Here is a 16,278-nt window from a genome sequence, read left to right as displayed (position 1 = left end):
GTTTTGTAAAATGTTTTATAATTCCTTGTTTCTTTTATAAGCAATAGTTGGGAAGCATTAGGAGGTAGGCAGCTTTCAAGGTATCATAGGGTGATGTTAGCTGCAGGGAATCAAGGAAAGTAGGAACTCTCAAAATCTGTTCCTATGAGATCTCTGGCTTAGTCTTAAAAAAAAACTTAAGAAATCTGAGAATAAAGCCCAAATATTGTGAGTTTGTTGTTGTTATTGCTGGTGTGTGTGTGTGTGTGTGTGTGTGTGTGTGTGTGTGTGTGTGTGTGTATGTAACGGACATGATTTTATCAGTAAAGGGAACTTACAGGAAGGAACCTTAGTCAATGTAACTCAAGAGAGCTGCCCAAGACACTGAGATGTTAAATGATCTGCTTAGGGTCAAACAGGTGGCATGTGTCAGAGGTTACTAGGACTTCAGTCCAAGTCTTCCACGTTCGGAGGGCAGTTCTCTACCCATGGCTGCCTCTCTTTAGTAGACCTAAAATTTCAATCAGATTTTTGAGCACTACAAAACCACCATGACTTAGCCATGTCAGAAGACTGAAGGTACTGAGGCATTCTGTTAAATATCCTGTTTGCCAATAAAATTTGACTAAATGATGGAAAACTAAATTCTAGAGCAAAAAATAAATGATATTGTCAAATCTTTGTTATCCATACAGTATAATGATATCATTTAATATTTCAGAATGTCTCTTCTTGCCTTTTCCTAAATTATTCCCCCAATACCTGTGATTAACATCCCATTTATACATTAAGAGAATTTTTTAGAAATAACATCAAACTAATATTTACAGTCAGAAGAATTCAATAGTAAATTCAGATAGGTGGTATAGTGAGAGAGAACTAGACCAGGAATCAGGTAGACTTGAGTTAAATCCTGTTTCATATCCTTAATAGCTGCATGACCCTGGGCAAGTCACTTAACCTCTGTTTGCCTTAATCCACTGGAGAAGGAAATGGCAGACCACAACAGACAATATTGGCGTGCTCCAGGAAGAGTCAGACAGGACTGAACAACAACAATAAAATGCAGATAATAGTAGCATCTCTCACACAATGTTGTTGTGAGGATCAAATGCAATATTTGTAAAGCGCTTTGCAAAACTTGAAGCCCTATATAAATATCAGTTGTTATTGTTGTTGTTGTATTTGTTATACCATGTGTTCCTCCATATGGAAGTTCTTATTTACTTGACCATTACCTATCAGTTATAAGTTGTCTCTCCTGAAAAATTCATTGTTTTAAAATTTCAATGCATTTCTTCCTTATAGCTCCTTCTGTCAGAGAATCAATTTCAGAGTTAGAAGAGGCCTTGGAGTTCATCTACTTCAATCTCTTCATTTCACATCTGAGTACACTGAGGCCCAGAGAGGTTAGGAGATTTACCCAGTATCATAGAGCACAAAAGAGTCTGAGGTTAGATTTGAATGCAGGTTTTGCTGACTACAAGTCTTGCGTCTTACCTACTATACCATTCAAAACATGGCCTCTTCCACTAAAACCTTGTTATGATGTCATGAAAGGCAGAGAAGCCATCCTGGGTTCTAAAAGACTATAATACAGGAGCATATTGTCTACAAGTCATAGAAAACTATAGAGGGTTCAATTGTGGGTCTAAAGATGGACTGCCATCTAAGGCCCAAACTAAAGAGGTCTGAAGCTCATCACCAAAAGGAATCATGCCTTAATCACCACATGATTAAATTTTATCCAAAGCAAGTGATGAAATGACCTATTACTAATGTATAGAGGGATTATGAGACTTATCAGTTGAGGGAGGAGAAGGAAGAGGAGAGCAAGAAGAACTAGGAGAAAGAGGGGAAAGAGATAGAAGATATGGATTAAGAAGAATAAAAATAAGAGGGAAAGGAAAGAGAAAAAAAGAGAAAGGAAGGAAGGAAGGAAGGAAGAAGGAGAGAGAAAGAAAGAAAAGAAAAAAGATAAAAAAGAGTAAAGGGAGAGAAAAAGAAAGAAGGGAGAAAGGAAGAAAGAAAGGAAGAAAGAGAGGGGAAGGAATAGAGAGGAGTAAGAAGAAGAGGAGGAGGAAAATAGTTATAGACTTTGAAATTTACCTCCCTAAAGGACGATTGGAGGTTCTACATTAATTCAGTGTTTTGGATTCTCTAAACCAGTGGTGTCAAACTCAAATTGACACAGGGCTACTATACTTTATATAAGGATCCTGGTGGCCTAAAAACCACATATTGTTATCTATACTCTATAGTATTTTTATTTATTTTGTTAAATATTTTCTAGTTACATTTTATTCTGGTTTGGGCCCACTCAGTAGTATGGCCCAGAGATCCCTGTTTAAGTGCTCTGTCTAGACAACTTAGAATTAATTAGGCCCTGCTAACAATGTAGGTTTGTTTGTTTGTTATTGTTTTATTTTTTGAGATCTCTAAACCATTGCTTCTTTAAGGAAATCCTGTGTCTTAGAATCTAATGCGAGAGATCTTGATAGCAGCACTCACAGCATGACAATTGAAGGAAAGTACTTATTGTCTGAGGTAGCTAGGTGGTGCCAGTAGTGCATAGAGCGCTAGACCTGGAGTCAGAAAGACTCATATTCCTGAGTTCAAATCTGACCTCAGACACTTACTACCTGAGTGTCCCTGGGCAAATTGCTTAACCTCTGTTTATCTTAATCCACTGGAGAAGGAAATGGTAAACCACTCCGAGTCTTTGCCAAGAAATCCCCATGGACGGTATGGCCCCACAGAGTCACAAAGAGTTGGATACAGCTGAACAACTTATTTCCTAAGAAACTTTGGCTTAAAACAACTATTAACAAAAGTAGCTAAACTTAAGTTAGTCAGATGCATGATTATTTAATGTGAGACACTTGAAGTAAAAAAGGACTTACAAGAAATTTAATGACTACCCTGGGTTCCCCAGGCCAGAGGTTTTTAGATTTTTTCCATGTAATGAAACCCTTTGGCAATCTAGGTGAAGCTTATAAGACCTCTTCTCAGAATAAGGTTGTTAAATTCATAAATAAACTGTGTAGAATTATAAAAGAAACCAATTATAATGACTTTCAGGGTGTCCCAAAAGTCATAGTGCAGTTTTATACTCTTAGTAGTTTATATAGTTATCTATATCTATATATCTATATCTATAGATATAGATATAGATATAGATATAGATATAGATATAGATAGATATAGATATAGATATAGATATAGATATAGATATAGATATAGATATAGATATAGATATAGATATAGATATAGATATAGATATAGATATAGATATAGATATAGATAAAAGGTCACAGACCCCAAGTTAAGTGCCCCTGACCTAGGCTATAGTAAGGGACCACAAGCTGTGCCAAGTCCTATATATAGCCTGATAATAAAAAGCTTCTATGACCTTCTATGACACTTAGGATCATGTTTCTACTGTCTAAAAATCAGCCTAGTTAAATGTAGATTTGTAAATAAAAAATTGGTCACCAAGTGAATGATTTTTTTCTTCCTTTAGACACAACCTTTCCTTTCCTTTCCTTTCCTTTCCTTTCCTTTCCTTTCCTTTCCTTTCCTTTCCTTTCCTTTCCTTTCCTTTCCTTTCCTTTCCTTTCCTTTCCTTTCCTTTCCTTTCCTTTCCTTTCCTTTCCTTTCCTTTCCTTTCCTTTCCTTTCCTCTCCTTTCCTTTCCTTTCCTCTCCTTTCCTTTCCTTTCCTTTCCTTTCCTCTCCTTTCCTTTCCTCTCCTGTCCTGTCCTGTCCTGTCCTGTCCTCTCCTCTCCTCTCCTCTCCTCTCCTCTTCTCTCCTCTCCTCTCCTCTCCTCTCTTCTCCTGTCCTTTCCTTTCTTTTCCTTTCCCTTTTCCCTCCTCTCTTCCTTTCCTCTTTCCTTTCTTCCTTCCTTTCTCTTTTTGTCTCATTAAAAGGGGGATTACTGCACAGACAAGAGAATAAATGCATGAAGAGCACTTTTTGCTCCTTAGAGAAATATTACCATCAAGTAGTTTTGTAATTATTACTAAATGACAGAAAATTCCATACCCATGGGGCATTATTGTGGTATTAAATTATGAAAGTAACAAAGTAAAGGAAAAAAATGAAGTAATTATCTTAGTATGTGTTGAAAAGCTAAGAGTTGAACTCCCTGTTGCCATGGATATGGTGTTCTACATACAGCCCAAAGATCCACAGGATAGCCAATAGGAAGAGAGTACCTTAATGTGACATCAGGATTATAAATATCTATATCATTGTGAATTTAAATTACAGCAAATTCTTTAGTTGTGATTTTTATAATCAACAAAGAATTTTTCAAATGCTATTTACTTTTTTTAGGCAATTAGACTTTGCTTTATCCATTAAAAATCTACTATATGGTTTGTTTCTTCTTAATTAAACTTGGGCTTCACTTCCTATGGAGAAAAGTCAGCCGTCTGACTGTTAAAAAAAATTTGCTTGGATATTTATGTATGTTTTGATTGTGAGGAAGAGGTAAAGAATTACCTGTCATTAAATAGCCAGTTTGGCTCTCAAGCATTGCACAAGCCTGGCAGCTTCAGAAGTCAGTAATTAACTTTCCCTTTGTACCAGAAAAAGCAATGATTAAATAGCCACATTCTGAATAGAGGGAAAAGTTGAGAGGAAGAGAGTCAAACAGGTACTAATTAGGGGAACAACTGAGGTTTCCAGTGCTTACTTGAGTTCTCTCATGAGATGAAGAGTAAAAATAAAAATAATATTACTTAACATTAAATATGATCTTATTTTCTCTTCACAACAACTCTGAGAGGGAGGTCTACTTTTATCCTCATTAGATAGATGAGGACACTGAAGCTGATGGAGATGAAGTGATTGTATAGGGTCACATAGCCGGGAAATAAGGAAGGCTATGAACTCAAGAGAACCTGCCACTACCACCAACAACAATACCATGTTACAAAGAGGAGGAAGTAGATAATGGGAAAGCACCTTAATGGACAAACACAGGGCAACATTTTTTTTTTTAACAAGAGCAGAAACATTTTTGCTTTTGAGTCATTTCAGTCCTGTCTAACTCTCTGTGACCCCATTTGGGGTTTCCTGGCAAAGATATTGGAGTGGTTTGCCATTCTTTCTCCAGCTCATTTTACAGATGAAGAAACTGAAGAAAACAGGGTTAAATGATTTCCCCAGGGTCACACAGCTAATAAATGTCTCACGTGAGATTGGAACTCAGAAAGATGTCTTCTTGACTCTAGACCCAGTACTCTATCTACTGCACCACCTAACTGCCCTCAAGAGGCAACTAGGTGGCCCTAAATCTATAGTCTGGAAGACCTGAAATCATTTCCAATCACATGTAACAGACACTTACAGTAACAGACACTTGCTAGCTAGGTGACTGGAGGAAAGTCACTTAACCTGTCTGCCTCAATTTCTTCATCTGTAAAATTAGGATAATAATTACACCTACCTCCTAGAGTTGTTATGAGGAAAAAATGAGATCATATTTGTAAAGCACTTTGCAAGCCTTAAAGCTCCATGTAAGTGCTAGCTATCATTATAATGATGATGGTAATGATATTCTTTTCACTCCAAGTCTAGTACCCTAACCATTAGGAAATCTGGATGCCTTTAGGCAATTATTCTAGGCTTTTATTCAGTCTTATTCATGTGGTCAGTCTCCTCAAATCTACTAATTAAGGAAAAAATGGGACTCAGGAGACTATTTTTGAAAGAGGATGTAATCTTAATAATACACAGTTAGTGGAACTGTGAATAGATCCAAGCACTCTGGAAAACAATCTAGAATTCCTCCAGAAAAGTCTTCCAACCCTTTGAACTAGATACCTCACTATTGGTGAAATACACCAAAGATGACAACAGAAATAAAGCACCCACACATATCCAAGTATTCACAGTAACACTTTTTTGCGGTTAAAAAAATCTGGAACCAAAGTGACTGTCCATTGATTGTAGAATTGTTGGGGGAAAATGTGGTATGTGACTACAATAGAATATAGATGGCACAGTGGATAGAGCACAGGAAAACTCCTTTTCTTGAGTTCAAATTTGGCTTCAGACATTTACTAGCTATGTGACCCTGGACAAGTCACTTCAACCTATTTGCCTCAGTTTCCTCAACTATAAAATTAGCTGAAGAAGGAAATGGCAAACCACTCCAGTACCTTTTTCAAGAAAACTCCAAATGAGGTCATGGAGAATCAGATACAACTCAACAATAAACAAAGAAATTACTGATATAACAAATTCAGAGAATCATAAAAAGACCTATATTATGAACTTTCACCGAGTCAGGTAAACAAGAGAACAGTATATACAATGACTACCACAAAATGAACAGCAACATTTTAGTCAGCCATACCAACTGATTGAAATGAACAATTTTGTCCTCAGAGAATATTCGCACTAAAGAGGCAGAACAGTATGGTTGTGGAATGTTGTGTGTTCTTACAGATGTCATAGTTATATAGGCTAATTTTACATAACTACTCTCACTACCACCACCAACACTATGTTACAATAGAGAGTTCTATATTAGAGGAAGTATATAATGGGAAAGCACCATAATGAAAAAACACAGGGCAACAATTGTTTTTAAAGGGGAGCAGGAAAATGCAGGATCATATAAAAGTAGGAAACCCTGAGAATGAAGCATGGACTACAGAGAAAGACTCATGGTCTTTATGGAAGTGTAGGTACTATATAGTGAACTCTGCAATGTCTAGAATTCATGAGTATTAAACATTCCTGATATCCAAACATCAGGGATCCATTAGCATTTCCTGTGATATTCTCTATACCCAGAATTAGCTTTGTGGGGTATCATGTGAAATAAATTAGGACCTCTGTAGCTTACTCTTGAAATGATGAAAGTTCCCATGCATTGGTCATTGAAGTAGTATTCCACCATTGATATTTCCTCTTCAGTAGTGATGCAGTGGATAGAATGCTGAACCTGAAGTCAGGAAGACTCATCTTCATGAGTTCAAATCCAGCCTCAGACACTTACTAGCTGTGTGACTCTGGGCAAGTCACTTAACCTTGCTTGTCTCAGTTTCCTCATCTGTAAAATGAGCTGCAGAAGGAAATGGAAAACTGCTCTAGTATCTTTACCGAGAAAACCCCAAATGGGTTCACAAAGACTGAAACATGACTGAAAAACAGCTGAACAACATTGACAAAAATTTTCTCTTAGTTTTACTCCATTGATCATCACTGTGTCTAGAATTTGCCTTACTGTTAAATGTCATGCCAACATTCCCTCATTTTCCCTTTATTAATTCTTTGAAGACACTCAGGATTTCTGGTGTACCAGCCCCCAAAAGAATTGTTCTTTTCCCATCAGCTCTCTCAACTTTTGTTAGGGACTTTGATAAGAAAAAACAGGAAATTAAAGAAGTATATATGTGTGTGTGTATGAAATTCATATGTATATACATATGTGCATATATATTTTTTTTATTTTTTTAAGAAAAACATTCATAATTGAGAGGATGTCAATCAACAAGTTGTGGTATATGAATGCAATGGAATACCATTGCGTTATGAGAAATGATGAATGAGCTGACTTCAGAAAAACCTGGAAAGACCTGTATGGTCTAATGCTGAGCAAAAATGAGCAGACCCAGGAGAACATTGTACACAGTAACAGCCACATTATGTGATGACTAATATTGATAGACTTAACCCTTCTCAGCAATACAAGGATCTAAGACATTCCAAAGGTTTCATGTTGGAAAATGCTATCTACATCCAAAGAAAGAACTATGGAGTTTGAATGCAGATTGAAGTATACAATTTGCTTTTTTTTTTTCTGTTGCATCTTGTTTCCTCTTTCTAGTGGTTCCTCCTATTGGTTCTCTTTCTTACTTACAACATTACTAATATGAAAATATGCTTAACAAGAATGTATATGTATAGTCTATAACAGATTGTGTGTTGTCTTAGGAGGGAGTTGAGGAGGGAGAGTGGGAAAAATTTAAAACTCAAAAGCTTATGGAAGTAATTGTTGATAATTTGAAATAAATTAAAAGAAAAACATTTATGTCCAACATGATGTAGATATTTTCTTAGAGAGAAATATAATCATGGAAGCCATCTAAAACAGTAGAGTTAACTGAGAGGACACTGGACATGAGTAACTCACATGAAAACACACACACACACACACACACACAAAGAAACTATACAACTTGTGTAAATTCTATATGGAATTCAGAATTATTGTCTCAGCAAACCATGTCTTTTAGCTCACTCTTTGAATTTTTTGTTTGTTTGTTTTATCTTATTTTAGCAGGTACCAATTTCTGCTTCAGATAGGGGCACTGCCTCGAACTCTGGCCACTAAGTTTGGCCCCCTATTTCTCCCTGATAACCTGCTCTGACTCTGTGTGACCAAACTGGTTCTTCTGACCTTTCCCTGATCAGAAACTATCACAGCTGCCACATGACCTTCCCAAGATTTCTGCCAGGGTCTTCATTCACTATGTAGAAGAGTCTCAGCCTCAGCCCTCAGCAAGTAGGAACAGTACAATCATTTTTTAAATTTTTCATTAAGCAGCCAGAGAATTTGGTTTTTGTACTTTTTAGACACTATAAACTCCTTCCATAAAGTAAGCATTTTCATTAAATCCAGCAAAAATGTTGACATGTGAGAATCCTGCATCTGAGATGCTTAAACAATTCATACATCTGCAGATAGGTGCAAAATTTCTATCAGCTTACCTTTTCTGCTAGAAAATTAATGAGTGTTCAGTGAAGCCATAACAAAGAATTTTCCCTTAGGCATGTTATAAAAACATTTCTAGTTAAAGTATGAATGCAAATTCTCACTGACTTCCAAGGATTTAAGCTATACACATTTTGAAATGATGAATGCCTCAGAAAACATTCCTTTTTATTTTCTTCCTCATCATAAAAGTCCTGCCCTACTCTATCAATTTCTCTCTTGTAATTAAAACTTTGCCAACGGGGGAACTGAAGATGGAAATCAGTGAGTACTCAGAGTTTGGTCTCACTTTTTAAGGATCTGAGTTCCCAATAAAATCTAAAAGTTATCAAAGCTTTCAATCAATCAGCACCGTCTTCACCATCTAAAAAAAATGATTTGGTCAAATTGATACTTGAGAGGTATCTTAGAACAAGGTATTCGTTTCTTCAGCATATTTCATTCTATCATATGAAACAATGGGATCTGGAGTGTGGTCCCTGATTCATGATGTGTTCACCTTTTCCTTTCAATAAAATGAGGGGGAAAGGACAGTACAGAAGGGAGGTGACATAAGCCTCTCTCGTTTAGGGAAAATGACATCTCATTTAGGAAAAGGCATCTAGCTTTTACCAGGTTGGAAGGCAGAGATGTAACAGACTAGCTAACTAAAACTTTGCCCCAGAGTACCAAAGAATACAAGGTGATGACATCATTTTCACTCTTGTCAGAGAGTAGAAACAATTGAGCTTTGCAGCTAGTTAATAAGAATAATTCACACAAAAGGGGTAGCTAGGTGGTTCAGTGAATAGAGTGCCAGGCCTAGAGTCAGGAAAACTCATCTTCCTGAGTTTGAGTCCAGCCTGAGACACTTACTAGCTGTGTGACCCTGGGCAAGTCACCTAAACCTCTTTGTCTCAGGTTTCTCATCTATAAAATTAACTGGAGAAGGAAATGGAAAGCTCCTCCAGTATCTCTGCCAAGAAAATCCCAAATAGGGTCACGAAGAGTCAGATGCTACTGAACCACAACAACAAAATAATTAGTTAAAAAGAATGTGTTCCGTCACTCCTGGCTGCCACACCTCAAGCAAGTGATTTCTTTCCCAGTCTTCACCATGCTCCTTCCCTGGTGACAGCCTTCCTAGCAATGGTCTAAGTTCCTTCCCTCCGGGTCTTGTTATTGGAAGTCCAAGGTCACTCTCCCTGAATTTTCTCAAACAACTAACTTAAATTGCCTGTAAGAGTTCATTTGAGGGTACATTCTTTCTGTTTTCGTCAGGCACTCAATTCCTAGTTACAGTTCTCTTTAGAAGAGTTATTTTAATCAAGTTCTTTTAGGAATAGCCTTGAGACTTGGAAGTTTAAATTTTAATTAATTAGATGATTATTGTTTCATTCAATTTGTTGCTTATGTTCCTCATGCTAAAAAAAATTTCACTACATTTACATCTCATGATTATTTTTAACATATTTCAGGATTTCCCAAAAGGACTGTATCCCTCATCATAACAGTTTTTTTTTTCAATTATAAAATTAAGAAGTGATGACCCCAATTCTACTTAGTGCATCAAAGAACCATAAAGATTTAGGTCTGTAAGGGACCTCAAAAGTCACCTAGTCCAATCTACTCATTTTAGAGATGAGAAAAATGAGACCCAGAGAGATTTGCCCAATGTCACATGGATGGTTAGTAGCAAAATGAGAAACAGAACCTAGGTCTCCTGACTCATAGGAAGACTCACAGAATTTATAACTAGAAGGTCTATTAAGGCCATCTAGCACAACCACCTCATTTTAGAGGTGAGGAAACTACTCAATAACTTAGCTAAAGCTAAAAAGGGTAGTAAGCAGCTGAGTCAGAATTCCTCTGGTCTAGTATGTTTAATTACACATCATGACATCATTCCTTTAAACATACACAGAATAAATATGAAGGTATCAACTAATCAGGGCCTATTAATCTATCAAGGCTACAAGGTATCACAGAAAGTGTCCTAAACCTAGCACTACAGGACCTGAGTTTGAGTCTCCTACCCTGGACAGATCATTTAACTTCAGTGACCATCTGTTTCCTCACTTGTAAAATGAGAGAATTGAACTAAATGACCTCTAATATCCATCCCAGCTATAAATGAATGATCATTTCCTGAATTATAAGCTCAATGAAGAAAAGGCACAGTTTTACTAAACAGTGCAACCACTCCACTGCCAAGCACAGTGCTCTCCACAAAGGAAGTGTGCTTTCTTTATTGAATTAACTAAGATTAACTTGCAAATACTCAAAGGATTTATAATTACATTGAGGTGAGAAATTTAATTTGTTATTCAGTCACATCTGACTCATCGTGACCCCATTTGGAGTTTTCTTGGCAGAGATGCTACAGCAGTTTGCCATTTCCTTCTCCAGCTCATTTTACAGATGAGGAAACTGAGGCAAATGGGGTTAAATGACTTGCCCAAGGTCACAAGCTAGGAAGTGTCTAACACTGGATATGAACTCAGGAAGGTGAGTCTTCCTGACTCCAGGCCTGGCACTCTATCCACTGTGCCACCTTAGAAGTAGTTTAAGGCATATGACAATTAAATGACTTCCTGAGGATCATACAGATAATAATTTTCAATGCTATCCACTCTACTAGATTGCTTTTTTTTCTTTTTGGCCAGAACTGTGATTTAATTGTTATAAGGACTCCTGTTAAGGAAACTCCCTTCACCAATACAGAATAGCATCTGCTGTATAACTTCTTAGAGAGTTATCTTTGTCACTGGGAAGATTAAGAGATTTATACAAAACCTTAGAACTACCATGTGTGGAAGTTAAGATTTGCACTCAAATTTTCCTGAGGTTGGCTCTCCACTATATCACCTGGCCTCTATCCTTAAGATTAATTCTTGTTTTAATTATCCAACTGAATTCCTAAAATGTGGATTGGAAGTGTCACTACTCTATATTCTTTTTATAAATTTTATTTTGGGAAATTCTCATTAAAGATTGGAATAAAAAATAAAGTTTAAAAATGTGCTTTCTTATTTTGTTTTTCTTTCATTTTTTATTGGGGAGGGAATTGGAAGGAGGGAAAAAAAAGGCAAATTTTTGCCAATTAAAAAAAAATAAAATATAAAAACATACAGTATAAAAATAAAAATAGAATGGATCAAACACATAAACCTATAAACATCTGGGTTCAATTCAGAGAACTCTACATTCTTCACCTCTCAAAGAAAGTATCCAGGGGTGGAGCCTAGATGGCAGAGTAAAAGCAGTGACTTGCTTGAGGTGTCCACCAAACCCCTCCAAATACCTATTAAAAAATGGCTTTAAACAAAGTCTATAGCAGCAGAACCCGCAAAAAGACAAAGTGACACAAATTTCCAGCCCAAGACAACTTGGATGATTGATTGGAATGGTCTATTGCATCATGCTGGGAGAGGAGCACAGTTCAGTGTGGCCCACGCAGGCAAAGACCAAGCCTCAGTGAACTGAGAGCAGGCCTCAGGGGACTGAATCAAGGGGAGCTGTGGCAATTTGCAGACTTCTCAACACAGAAACACCAAAGACAACTTAGAAGGTAAGTATGAAACATCTGTTGGACCTCAGTGAAAGAGGAATTGGTCTGTCCCCAGGCCAGGTACAACCCAAGGGTGGCAGCTGCTTCTGGAGTTCTTGGCCTATTGACAGAGGGGGGATCAAGTGGCTGATCAGAGGGGGATTGCAGGGACCTCTTTGCTAGTGCTGAGGGAGGATTCTCTTGCTTTGCCTATGCTTGGATCTGGGTCACAGTTCTGGATGGTGATCCTGGGGCAAGGAGGAGTGCTAGCATGATTGAGCTTGTGGCAGGCGTGAGGAAGGAATCCTCCTCACAGATCCAAGACAGAAAAGAGTGCTTGTGATTACTCATAGACCAGAGCACAGGCCAGTAAAGGAATAAACACCTCACCTTTGATCATACCACCTTGGAAGAACTGAAAATTTACATGTCCCTAGAAGTATCTCTGAAAACAGCTGCACAAAACCCCCAAACCCTTGGGAGAGTACGTTCTTCACACTGGAAGCAGACCCCTACCTTAACAAAGAGTTTTAAACTCAAGTAGTTGGCTGGGATCATGAGCAAACTTTGCAAAAAAAAAAAGTCAGACCATAGAATCTTTGTTTGGTAGCAAAGAAGATCAAAACATACAACCAGAAGAAGACAACAAAGTCAAAGCTCCTACATCCAAAGCCTCCAAGAAAAATATGAATCAGTCACAGGCCATGGAAGAGCTCAAAAAGAATTATGAGAAGCAAGTAAGAGAAGCAGAAAAAAAACTGGGAAGAGAAAGGAGAGCAATGCAAGAAAATCATGAAAAAACAAGTCAACAGCTTGCTAAAGGAGACCCCCCAAAAAAATACTGAAGAAAATAACACCTTAAAAAATAGACTAACCCAAATGGCAAAAGAGGTCCAAAAAGCCAGTGAGGAGAAGAATGCCTTGAAAAGCAGAATTGGCCAAATGGAAAGGGAAGTCCAAAAGCTCACTGAAGAAAATGCTTCTTTAAAAGTTAGAATGGAGCAAATGGAAGCTGATGACTTCATGAGAAATCAAGAAATTATAAAATAAAACCAAAAAATTGAAAAAATAGAAGCCAATGTGAAATATCTCATTGGAAAAACAACTGACCTGGAAAATAGATCCAGGAGAGAGAATTTTAAAATTATTGGACTCTCTGAAAGCCATGATCAAAAAAAGAGTCTAGACATTATCTTTCAAGAAATTATCAAGGAAAACTACCCTGATATTCTAAAACCAGAGGGTAAAATAGAAATGGAAAGAATCCACCAATCACCTCTTTGAAAGAGATCCCAAAGGAAAACTCCTAGGAATATTATAGCCAAATTTCAGAGTTCCCAGGTCAAGGAGAAAATATTGCAAGCAGCCAGAAAGAAACATTTCAAGTATTGTGGAAACACAGTTAGGATAACACAAGATTTAGTAGCTTCTACATTAAGGGATTGGAGGGCTTGGAATATGATATTCTGGAGGTCAAAGGAGATAGGATTACAACCCATCAAAACTGAGCATAATCCTTCAGGGGGAAAAGTGGACATACAGAACTTTTAAGCATTCCTGATGAAAAGACCAGAGCTGAATAGAAAATTTGACTTTCAAATACAAGACTCAAGAGAAGCACGAAAACAGGAAAGAGAAATCATGAGGGACTTAATAAAGTTGAATTGTTTACATTCCTACATGGAAAGATGATATTTGTAACTCATGAGACCTTTGTCAGTATTAGGGTAGTTGGAGGGGAAAAATATATGTATAAATAGATAGATATAGATAATGCGTGTGTATATAAAATGTATAGATAGATGGCACAGGTCAAGTTGAAAATTAAGGGGTGATCACTAAAAAATACAATTAAGGAGTGAGAGAGGATTATACTGGGAGAAGAAGAAAGGGGGAGGCAGAATGGAGTAAATGATCTCACATAAAACAGATCAGAAAAAAAGCTTTTACACTGGGGAAGTAGAGGAAGGTGAGAGGGAATGAGTGGATCTTTTTCTCATCTGATTTGGCTTAAGGGGAGAATAACATACACACTCAATTGGGTATGGAACTCTATCTTACCCTACAGGAAAATGGGGGGAAGGGCATAAGAGGGGGAGATGATAGAGGGGACAGCAGATTGGGGGAGGGGTAATTAGAAGCAAACACTTCTGAGGAAGGACAGGGTCAAAAGAGAGAATAGAATAAGCAGGGAGAAAGATAGGATAAAGGGAAATATAGTTAGTTTTTTACAAGATGACTACTATGGAAGTGTTTTGCATGACTACACATGTATAACCTACATCGAGTTGCTTGCCTTTTCAGTGAGGGAGAGTGGGGAGGAAGGAAGGGAGAGAATTTGGAAACCAAAGTTTTAAAAACAAATGTTAAAAATTGTTTTCACATGCAACTGGGAAATAAGATATACAGGCAATAGAGTATAGAACTCTATCCTGCCATACAGGAAAACAGAAGGGGAAAGGAATAAGAGAAGTTGGGGTAATAGAAGGGAGGGCAGATTAGGGAAGGGGTATTCAGAATGCAAGACGTCTTGGGGTAGGGAGAGGGGCAAGATGGGGAGAAAATTTGGAACTCAACATCTTGTGAATGTCGAAAACTAAAAAGTAATAAATTAATGAAATACAAAAATAAAAATAAAGAAGTATCCTACCCACCTCTCATCAAAAAATAAATTATAAAGAAGGATCCATTCAAATAACTTTTGTTATGAAAACTATATTGTGCATATTTCTTCTTGTGAAACTTTCCCTCAGAATTATTCTGGTTTTCATGTTTGATCATAGGACCACAGACTTATCTCTGAAAGAATCTGCAAGAGTCATTTAGTTCAAGACAATCATTTTACTGACGGAGAAAGTAAGGTCTAAAAAGGTGAAGTTCAGGTTTACACAAAAAGTGAGTGGAAAACCCAGGAACTGAACCCAGGGCCCTCTGTCTCTCAATTCAGCCCACTTTTTCATCCCTCCACCCCCAGGTTTTCATATGACACCTAAAATTTTCTGTTTTCTATATCAAATAGGGGTTCTATTCAGCTGATTTCATGCTCTGTGATCAAACTCTTTATAAATGCATGCAGTGAAGGATAACCTTGAATACATGCAACATTCAGTCTGTTTAAGGATTCAGCTGCCATCAATGGTGTGAGAAGAAAGCTCAGGCCTCCTTTCCAGTTCATCCCTTTCACTTGCTGAGGCATAAGGAGCCTAGAGCTTCATTGTGGTTCCCTAAAAAAATGAGCGTTAGGCAGCCTTTTTTCATACACAACCGAAGGCCCAAGACATAAAGCAGTATGGTATTTCCAAAGGGTCATCCCTATTTGCATGTTCAGAAAGAAAGCTGGCATCTCTTTTCCAAGTCACTGGAAAGATGTACATCAGATTCCTGCACTGGCTTATGTTAGCAACCTCAACCTGTACTGGGCTTGCAATGCAGGCTTAATGCAACACATAGTAAAGGAATTATGGCCTTTGGGGTATACGGTTAGAGTGACAACATGGGGCACAGTAAGTCAAGCATTAGACCTAGAGTTATGAAAACCTGAATTAAAATCTGACCTCAAACACTTGCTAGCTCTGTGAGACATGAGGCAAATCATTTAATCTCCCTCAAACTCAGTTTCTTCATCTATAAAATGGGGATTACGATAGCACCTACATTGTTGTGAAGATAAAATGAGAATATATTTGTAAAGCCCTTTGCAAATGTTAAGGTGTTATATAAATGTTTGTTCTTATTATTTTGTGTAATTATTATTATTAAATGGGCAATCAAATAACAAACATTTATTAAGCATCTATCATGAGTTAGACATTGTGTTAGATTCTGGGGATGCAAAGACAAAAAATTAAAGTCTTGGCTCTTAGGGAGTTTACACACTAGCAGTCAAAAATGTCTGTGCCTCCTGCTTCACAGAGTTGTGAGAGGAGCTCTTGGCAAATTTAAAACACTAGATAAATATCAATTATTATGATCAAATACAGGAAAATGTGAAGAGTCACATCTCTGGACTCTGATGGCTATGTCAGTGGTGATGGTAT

The sequence above is a fragment of the Phascolarctos cinereus genome, unplaced genomic scaffold, assembly GCF_003287225.1.
Source record: "Phascolarctos cinereus isolate Bilbo 61053 unplaced genomic scaffold, phaCin_HiC Scaffold_9;HRSCAF=440, whole genome shotgun sequence".
In the NCBI taxonomy this organism is placed as follows: domain Eukaryota; kingdom Metazoa; phylum Chordata; class Mammalia; order Diprotodontia; family Phascolarctidae; genus Phascolarctos; species Phascolarctos cinereus.
Note: the sequence above shows the minus strand (reverse complement) of the source record.